This window comes from Sorex fumeus, unplaced genomic scaffold, assembly GCF_029834395.1.
Source record: "Sorex fumeus unplaced genomic scaffold, SorFum_2.1 ptg000061l, whole genome shotgun sequence".
Classification (NCBI taxonomy): Eukaryota; Metazoa; Chordata; class Mammalia; order Eulipotyphla; family Soricidae; genus Sorex; species Sorex fumeus.
The window spans coordinates 26,744,238-26,755,136 of record NW_026606118.1 but is presented as its reverse complement, the minus strand read 5'-3'; positions in this window follow the sequence as shown (position 1 = coordinate 26,755,136).

Sequence of the window (10,899 nt, the reverse complement as noted above, 5' to 3'; positions counted from 1 at the left end):
ATAGCTGAGTGGGCTGGTTCATGCTTTGCATGCAGGAAGCTCGGGTTTGACCCCCAGTGCTACATGATACCCCAAGCACCACCAGAAGCAACTACCTGAGCACTGAGTTGGGAGTATACTGCCACTGAGCACTGCCAGGTATGGCACCAAGGTCCCCCACGCCCCAATAAGTACCTAAACAAAGAATTATTTGTTTAGGTACGTATTGTACTTATTTGGGGTCCCCAAATCCCACTGGGGTACTTATTATACTTAGGTACTTATTGTACTTATTTGGGGTCCCCAAATCCCACTGGGTCCAAAATGTATTCACAATACGATAAAAGGTGTTCAAGGGAGTTGAAGTAAAGGAAGTGAGAAGGAAAACAAGAACTGGTTATTTCACCCATGTGTGTAATAGAAGGATATAAACCTACTGACAGACACAACTGGAAATACTAATCAGTGGACATCAATAGTACAACTAAGGTTACTGAAGAAGGGTTGAGAGAGGGAACTATCATGAAGGAATACAAAAGTGGTGGGGTTGGAGATACAGCACAGGGATAAGGGGTTTGCCTTATCCTGATTCAGTCCTGGCCCCATGTATGCACTCACCCAGCACTGCTAGGAGTGACCCCCGATGACTAGAGTCCAGAGTAAGTTCTGAATACCACCGAGTGTGGTCCAAAAATGACGCCCCCCCAAAAAATTTTTTGCGGAGGGGGGCATACCCTGCAGGACTTACCCCTGGCTCTATACTCAGATATCACACCTGGCAGTGAACCTCACGGGATGTTGGGGATCGAACTCAGGTTGGCTGCATGAAAGGCATGTACTTTACCTGCTATACTATCTCTCCAGTACAGCAAAAAAAATAAATAAAGAATAAATTTATGACTTTTTTTTAAACCCACAATTTAATACTACTGGAGTCCCAGAAGTATGACTTCATTGATAAGGACTATAATACAAAATTAGTCTCTTGGTGGAGAGCCATGGATTTTTTAATAATGCTGGGAGAGGCATTTAAATCAGAACAGCTTCTTTGGAAAACTACTTGGCAATATTTAAGCAGTTATATTTACATAGATCAAATAACTCAGCACTTCTACTCTCTGGAAAATTCTGCTCCCAGGGCCAAGGAAATAGGCCAAAGGGATAAAGCCCATGACTGGGATTCATGAAAAGGCGCAAAGTTCCATCCCTGGCACTGCATGGCTATCCCATGCCCCAGAACCTGGTGCTCCCCAAATCCCACTGGGTCCAAAAGTTGAACCATCAGACCCACTGTGCCAGGCCAAATATTGTCAGGCCTGACCTCGGACCCCGAGCACCACAGGAGTGATACACCCCCAATTGCAATTAAAAAACATTAACTTAAAGTCTTTTGTAAGAATGTGCAAAGCCATGGTGATTCACTAAAAAAAAGAAATAAATACATTAAAAAAAATAAAAGAATGTGCATAGTTTATTTTGTATCTATTTAAGTTTTGGGACCACACGCAGTGGTGCTTAGGGCTCACTCCTCACTCTGTTCTCAGGAGTTATTTCCGGCAATGCTTGGGAACCGTCTGTGATGCGGGAATGGAACCCACGTTCCATTGAAAAGCAAGCACCTTACCCACCGTACTCTCTCACCGGACCACTCAGCAATTTCTGTCACACTAGTGATAGAAATAACTGGAAATAAACCCACATTTCCAAATGTCCATCAAGACTAGATAAATGACTCACGGTCATTTATCACGGAGTGCTAAGCACAAACTTGTTATTGCTCCATGCAGCACATGAGCAGATCTGAGAGAAAAAGGAGGGAAGATCCAAACACGAATTCTATATAAAGAACAAGAAAGATGGATGTATGAGCAAAGAGCTAAGTAGGGGGCCAGGAGATAGTGCAGCAGTTAGTGTGCATACCCCCTTCCTCATCCCCAGCACCACATGGTTGCCAAGCATCGCCAAGTATACCGCTGGGGTGGGTTGGGGGGGTCCCCAGAACTCCAGGGCCTGAACAGCCCCACATCTGCAGGCCCAGCTAACTGAGTGTCATTGATGAAGCCCCGGGCCCCTGGAGCACCACTTAGGTACCCTCATCCCAAAAGAAGAACTGGTGATACCTTGTGGGGAAAATGATAACAGAGGTGGGGTTGGGGCACTTAAGGAAGACATCTGAAAATAGTCTGTGTCTTGATTGGAGACTAGTTATCAAAGTGTCTACAAACTCTTAGCTCTAAATGTGTGCATCCTTTGCTGTGTGTCTATATAAGTACTTTCAAAAACACATAAGTAACACCTGAATATAAAAGTAAGTAGAAAACACCCATGGCGGTGGGGGTGGGGAGTGGTGGTGGTGGTGAGGAAAGTGATCCGCATTTCCTGTAGCCATCAGGGCTAAAAGATCAAATGAAGAGACTTCATTGTCAGGGTCACTAACCTACAAAGGTGAGTGAATGCACATACGCAGGAAGCTGTCTATGCCATTCACAGCCTCATAAGAAAAGAAGGCATCCTGCTCTCTGCATGGAGAAATTGAGGGTCCCAAGTGTCTTGACTCTGCCTGAAGAAGCCAGCCTTTCTCCCTTTGCTAGAGTGAACATTCTCACAATGACTGGAAGCTTTGCAAAGCCTCACCTGAGTCAGGCATCTTGCAAGACAATGCCTTTCTGTTCCAGCGGGGCATTGCATCCTTCATTTCTCAGAAATAACAATCCACTTCCTACTTTGGGAGGAAGCCGCTTATACAATCAAAACAATAGTGGGACCAGAATACCGAGTACGAGTGAGAAAGTGGTAGGATGCTTCTTGAGACAGAGTCCAGCGCAGGGAGGAGAGAATAGAAACTTGTTTAGTGGCAAAGTTGCTGACCCCACTTCCTCTCCTGAGGCTACAGGAGCAACCTCCAGAGAGAGAAGTTGGAGTTCTATATGCTGCTGAGAGGGTTGGCCATGCTCCTTTCTCCCACAAATGAGACTGAGATGATCTTTGACCAAGAACTTTTGGCAAATTTTGGCATAAACTTAATGAAGGAGTTTTTAGGGTCATTAGGCTTAGGGCGGCAAATATGTTCACACCAATTTCTTATGCTTATAATCAGATCATGTTCTTTCCTGGGACCTCCAGGAACTCTGAGATATTTCTTCAGTATGTTGAAGAGACATTGCCTTGAAACCGCCATTCTGGTATTAACAAACACAAGAGGATTCTAAAGTGCCAGGGGACATGGAGTGGCAGCAAACTGACAATCTAAAGTAAAAAGGCCCTCCCGTTGATCATCGATTTGCTCGAGTGGGCCCAGTAACGTCTCCATTGGAGACTTTGTTGTTACTGTGTCTGGCATATCGAATACGTCACGGGAGCTTGCCAGGCTCTGCCATGCGGGCGAGATACTCTCGGTAGCTTGCCGGGCTCTCCGAGAGGGGCGGAGGAATCGAACTCAGGTCGGCCATGTCGGCTGCGTGCAAGGCAAATGCCCTACCGCTGTGCTATCGCTCTAGCCCTAACTGACAATCTATGTGACATAATTTCCAAAATGGACAACATGGCAGAGTATCTTGACCTAAGAAATCTGTTTCAATGGTTGAAAAGCTGTGATAGTTTTAGAAGGATGTAAATATCATATTGATGCAAGATGTTATATTTGACTTTTTTCCATGTAAAACGTAAAAGTAAAACAGCTGTTGAAAAGACTGACATCAGCCTCAAACCAGAAAACTCTTGTAGTCTCTCCTGGTTTTATGCCAGTTCAAAGTCCAGAGGTCATGATTCTTCTCCCTGGAGAAGGATGCTAGGATACTCCCTAACGTGTACATAGTAAATATATCCCCATCATTCCCCCAAAGTGCCCAGGGCCTTTGGCTATAAAAATGTACACCAGAGCAGGGCCAAGAGAGATAATACAGGGGGTAAGGCACTTGTCTTGCATGTGGCTGATTCAGGTTTCATCTCTGGCACTACTTGTGGTCCTCTGATCTTAGCTATACCCTGAGCACTACAGGGTATGACCCAAACACACCCAGGGAGAAGAAAAGAAAAAGGGAGATAGGGAAGGAGGGAGAGAGCAATGAACTCTGGAAGCCCTACCAAGTCTTCTGCAAACCAGAAAACAAGATCAACACTACAAAGTTTCAAAGACTTTCTGTTCCATGAAAGATACAGAGGTCCAGCAGTCCAGTATGTCATGAAGAGACTCTATAAGGAACAGGCCCAGTTGTCACACTTTGAGCCATAGCCACAACTATTAAGAGACATTCGGGTTGGTAGGCATCTTAAAATTGGGTATGTAGATTTAAGCACATTATCAGCCATGATCCAGACACACACATAAATTGCAGAATTGAGGAGCTCGCTACAAAGATTTCTCTGGACCCTAATTATTTAAAATTTTAGAATTCCAGTCGCTCACACTATTCATAACAAGCAATACAAAATAAATTATCTAGCATCTGCCTGTGGGGCAGACTTGAGTGGTGATGGGAAAATTCGAAATAATGGTGGTGGGAAGGTGGAATGATGGGATTGGTGTTGAGATATTGAATGTAATCAATTATTGTGAACAATTTTATGAAAATAAAATTTTTTAAAAAGAAACCCTAAATAAGTGTAAAAAAAATTGTAAGAGAGAGGGAAAGGGTTAATGAAAATAATTGATTAACTGCTTAAAAAAAATTGTGCAGGTAGCATCCACCCAACTTGAAAATCCTGCTCCAACCCACTTGCTAAGCAATTCAGAAGTTTGTCATCTTTGAGTGGGCTAAAGGAAGAAAGTTCTCCGGTAATTTTATTTATTTACATTACACACACTCACACACACACACACACACACACACGCACACACACATATGTGTAACTTGGGTGATATATGGTGCAGGGGTCGGTCATTGCTCCTACATGCAAACCATACACTTCAACCCATTGAGACTTCCCCTCAACCTCATGCCAGCAATTTCAAAGCACTCAAATCATTTGCTAAGTGAAAATCAATGTTTTTAGAAGTACCCTTGATACTTAGAGATATTTGGAGTGCTCACAAACTTCAATAGGAGAGTTGATCTCAGATCATAGGATTCTGAAAGTGAAGTTTTGGTGACAGAGAATTTTTTGTCCTTGTACTGAGAGACAGTACAGGGATTAAGGCACTTTAATTGCTTCATGCTGCTGATCCTGGTTTGAGCCCCAACATGGCATACAGTCCCATGAGCACTGCCGGGAGTGATCCTTGAGCACAGCTAAAATTGAGCCCCCAGTACCACCAGGTGTGACTTAACTCTTCAAAAGAGTTAAGAGTGATTGTGTGATCCCTACCACATATCAAAAAGGCAGACTATGGAGCCAGGGAGAGAGCTGAAAAGGTAAATGTGTCTTCTTTGCATGTTGGAGGCCTGGATCCTTCTCTGGTACCACAGGGTTCCCCAAGCACCAAGCACCATGCTGACCCCAGTTCTGTGCTTGAGGTCACTCCTGGTAATGCTCAGAGGAAAACGTAATGCTGTGGATAGAACCCAGGCTTCCCACATGCAAAGCATGCTGAGCTGGCACTCAGTCTATTGAGCTATCTCTCTTACTCTGTTTAAATCATTAACAAAGGAGCATGCATTCATTTAGTACATATTAAGAGATTTTTTTTGTCACTGCTTGTTGTTGTTCGGAGGCCAAACCCAGAGGTGTTCAGGGGATCATGTGGTTCCAGGGATCAAACCTGGGTCTCCTGCATGTAAAACACGTGCTCCAGCCATTAGGGCTATTTCTCCTTTGTCTTATGCATCGACAAATACGATTTTGCGGCGTCCACAGGCTGTGCAGGACTGCTGTAACTGTCATAGCACAGAATGGTAGAGAATTCTGTCCCAAAGAAACCCACCCAGAGGTGTCCATGGGCGAAAATACAGCCTTGCCAAACAAGATCTACTATGGTGGGGATTCGAGATGAACTCCTTATTCATTCAGAGAATGAATGAGGAACTAATTCATCTGTGAATTAGAATGGATAATTAGATGTAATCATTTTATACTATGGAATTCTAGAAATACATCTATAATTTTTTTTAATTTGGGGTTCTGCTTTTGAGTCACACCTTGCAATTCTCAGGGATATTCCTGGCTCTGTGCTCAGGAGTGACCCTGGGTGATGCTCAGGGAACCATAGACGGTACTGGATATTGGTGAGTGCCTTCCCCGCTACGCTCATTCTCCTGCCTCTGAGTGTTTCCTATGCTCTGCATTAAGTTCTTAACTTCTCAGTTCCAGTTGCTTATTTCTCCTTTTGCTTCCCTTGCCAAAAGAGCTGAACTTCCAGGGACATCTGTGATGGTGAGGTCCTGGAGTATACCACCTCCATTTTCTTCTTTCTTTTGTGTAGTTTGAGCCCAAATGTCCAAATCTTTAATATAGCTGAGATAATAACTTTAATTAATAATAAAAATGTTCACAAAGTTGAGTCACTTTTTCCAAAAAGTTAATAATAATTTTAAAAAAACCCAAACAGTATACATTTTCCAAGTTTCGATCTGATTGGGAAGAGGGAGGGAAAATGAATGGAAGAAGAGTCGCCTATAACTAACATCTTTTGTTTGTTTTGGTGTGGGCCACATCCAGTGGTGCTCAGGGCTTTCTCCTGTCCCAGGGATCACTCCTGTTGAGGCTTGGGGGACCATACGTGGTACAGGTGATTGAACATGAATCGGATACATGAAGGCAAGTGCCTTACCTGCTGTACTATCGCTCTGGCCCTAACATTGGCTTTTTGAATTTTTAGCTGAACACCGGGGGTCTGAAGTATCAAGGAATTCACAACAATTCAGAGTGCACAAATTAAATTTCATATCTTGGATTCTGGAGGCAGCCAGCCTAGGGTTGAATCACTGTGTCTTTACTTACAAGCACTGTGGCTGTGTCACTCAAGTCCTTCACAATGGGAGTGATAAGAGTCTCTTTCTGAGGGTGGTTAAGATGAAATAAGATAAGATATGTAGGAGTGTAGCTGGCTTTTACTAAGCAAATTGCAAATATTACTATTGGCTTTGTAAACACCAGTGAAGCAATGGAACCGCGCTTCTTAAAAAGTCATCTGAAGCCCTCCACCCCAGGTGTATGAACCATGACTCACTGTGAGCAACATTCTTTCCCATCTCACCAACATTCTTCCCCCATGATGCTGATTTCAAGTACCTTTTAATTTTTTTTTTTTTTTTTTTTGCTACACCCAGCACTGTTCAGGTCTTACTTCTGGCTCTTCTTACTCAGGGATCACATCTAGTTCTATACTCAGGGAACACTTCTGGCAGTGCTTGGGGGACCATATGTGATTCAAGGGATTTAAATGGGGATCGGCCCCTTCTGCTGTCTCTCTGGCCTTAGAAAACCTATTAATGGCAATATAAATACTTGTGAATCGCTGTCAAAGTCAGAAAAGTGAAGCAGTATTGCTTGCTCAAAGGAGTCTGTATCTTTAACTTGGATACTTGAAAAACACTTAACAGTCTTTTAGTGGGTTAACGCTCCTTCTCTCCAGAATTCCTAGAATCAAGCTGTAACATTTTCTTTGCTCAAATATGAGATTAGGCCATAAATATTTTTAAGTCTGGGTGACTAGCTACACATAATTCAATCACCTGAATGGATGCTATCAAAATACATAGAGAGATAACTATGTAAACCAAGTATATTCATTTCCCACTGCTGTGATAACAAATTATCATTAGTATAGCAGCTTTAACGGTACATTCTTATTAGCCCACCAACTTGGAGGTCTGAAGTCAGAAATAAACCTCAGCAGGCTAAAGTTAAGGCATCAGCAGGGCTGTCTGCCGGAGGCCCAGCCGGGAGCATCTGTTGCCTTTCCAGCATCTGGCGGTTACTTTTCTCAAATCCCACATCCAGTCTCCCATTCAGCATGGTCAGTTCTACCTCCCAAATGCATCTCGGTTGTGACTAGCCTACCTCAGGCACCATCCTCTCCCTCAATGCTCTCCAGATTGAGTACCCCACTTCGTCCCTCTCCGTCTCTCCCGAACCCCTGCCCCATGGTCTATTCCACGACCAGTAGCGATTTATCTAAACACAGGCCTGTTATGTCAATAATGTGCTTGAAACGCCCATATGCTTCCACTACTCAGAGCAAAAAAAAAGCAGCTCAAGCTCTTCAGAAGACCCAGACAGACGCCTCTCAAAATCCAGTCACCTCCTGCAGCCTAAACCCTCTCCAGCTAGATGGGTCTCCTTAGGTTTCTCACTACTCTGAACATGCTTTCATCTTAGACCATAGACTGTTCCCTCCTCTGCTTATTCCAGAGAGAAAGCAGTCTCGGAAAACAGAATCAGGGCATTCAGGAGGTACTGGGGATCAAATTCATGCCCTCAGTTTTACAAGGCAGATGCTTTCTGTCCTTCTCCTCCCCCAAATCCAAATTTATTATTTTTATTTACATGGGGCAGTTGGAGTTAGGTTGGGGCCACGCCCCCTTGGGGGTCTGAGGTTATTTCTGTCTCAGTGCTCAGGAGTGACCCCTGGTGTTCTCTCTGGCCCACCACAGGAGCTTCATTTATTTATCTATCTTTTATCTATTCCTGCCTCTGACATTCCCCAGGCTCTTACAGGCCTTTTGAAAACTATTTTTATCTACAGTGTTTCACATAGGCAACTAAATACACACTAACCAGGCAAGCTGAAATTCTCTCATGACAGTTCTATGTAAAGCTTATTTTGAATTTTGGGCCATAGCCAGCAATGCTCAGCAGTTACTCCTGGCTTCGCTCTCAGGAATTACTCCTGGCAGTGTTTAGGGGACCATATGGGATACCAAAGGTCGAACCTGGGTCAGCCATGTGCAAGGCAAACATCCTACTCACTGTACTATGGCTCTGGCCCTCTGGCCCCCGGAAAGTTTATTTTGAATTTAACAAAATTAAAAAATGAAATTTTAGGCCTATTTTATTGACTCTACTTGTAAATTGTTTGTATTTAACAACTTAATTTACTTTCAAAGTTTTGGAAACTACTTGAAAATGAGAGAGCTAGCAGTGCCTCTCATTTCTATTAACACTGGGAAAGAAAACCATAATATCACGTATTACTTTTCACTTACTACTTGGCTCTGTACAATTACTGAACTACACTACAGAATTGAGGTTTATTTTAATTCATTGAGGTTCTCTTTACTCTGTTCAAAACAAATTTAATGTGAGATAATACTGCCACCTGGAGATCAGAGGCAGGTATGACTAAGAACTCAACTAATTTCTAATTCCTGAAAGAGTAACCCATGTTATTAAAAGCAGTTGAATTAATAAATAATGTCATTCTGCTAGCTGCCATCACATAAGTCTGATTGTTCCTGGATTACCCATTCATTTAATAGACATTTTCTAAATTTCTACAAGGTAACAGATGTACATACAAAGATGTATGAAACCCAGTAGCTTCTCTGGAATACCCAAAAGATTATTGGGAGAGACAAGATGATTATCTGTGTCATTCCAGGTACTTCCCCTGGGAAGATGGCATTATAGGGAAAGAAGAGCTGCTTCGACAGGCTGAGTGCATGCTTTCCGCAGGACGCCTTGGCTTGAACTCTTGGTATCATAGAGTCCCCTCAACACAGAGGTAGAAGTAGCCCCCTGGGCATCACCAGGTAGGGCGTTTGCCTTACACGCAGCCAACATGGCCGACCCGAGTTCTTCATAATTAGAGGACACTTATCTCAGCTTCTAAGATAGTGGATCAGAATGTGATTTGGAATTCATCTTGGGTTCCAAGCTCCTTCTTTCTCTGACATAGTTCGATGTATGAACTGTTTTTATTGTTACACACTTATTGCCTTTGATCTCTGACTATCAAAGAGGTAGAACACAAATATTTATTCTTTATTTCCAAAACAATGATTCATTTACATAAATACTCAAGTATATAGATCTATTTTTACACTAGGAAGCATGGAGGGAGGGAGTATATTCGTGTGTGTGTGTGTGTGTGTGTGTATGTGTGTGTGTGTGTGTGATTGGAGCAACATTGATGATTACAAACTGAAAAATACATTTCTTTGCTTTTTAAAAGTGAGCCCATCATTTAAACTTTGTTTGCTTCCTCTGATCCCCTTTTTGGGGGAACTGTCTTTTAGCAACAGTTCACACTCTTGCCCATAATTCTTGTGAATAATTCTTCCTACTTTATTACAGAGACAATTCAACATTCTCACTTTCGTATCCCCAGCTCACCTCTCTGCCTTTCTGTGCATACCTAATTCATTTTTGTATTATGAAACACAATGGCTATGTACAGTTTCACCTATTTTTGTTCAAAACTAGGAAGAACACAGACGTTCAAAACTAGGAAGAAAGTTCCTAAGACAAGATTTTGGGAGAAAAAATATTAGAACAAATTTTCCTTCTATCTTGTTGATAACTATCTCTAATCCTGTTAACTACTCCTGAGTTTAAAAGGAAGTGTGGAATGTTAAGTTGGATGAAAACATTAACTTTATAGAGTCATGAACTAAAACTATCCCAAGTACTAACATTTGGGGCCAGAGAGTTAATACGGGGGTGAGCTGCTGTTTTTCACATAACCGAGCCTGATTCAATCCCTGGCACCAAGTACGGTCCCCTGAGCACCAGCACCACTAGAAGTAATCCCTGAGTGCAGAGTCAGGAGTAAGCCCTGAGCACTGCCAGATATGTCCCCAAAACAAAGCAAGGGCTGGAGCAATAGTACAGCGGGTAGGGCATTTGCCTTCCACGCAGACAACCCGGGTTCAATTCCCAGCATCCCATATGGTGCCCTGAGCACTGCCAGGAGTAATTCCAGAATGCAGATCCAGGACTAATTCCTGAGCATTGCTGGGTGTGACCCATAAAACAAAACAAAACAAAAAACAACCCTAAGGATTTTTTTTTTCCAAACAGGGGTATAAATACTGGTGTTGG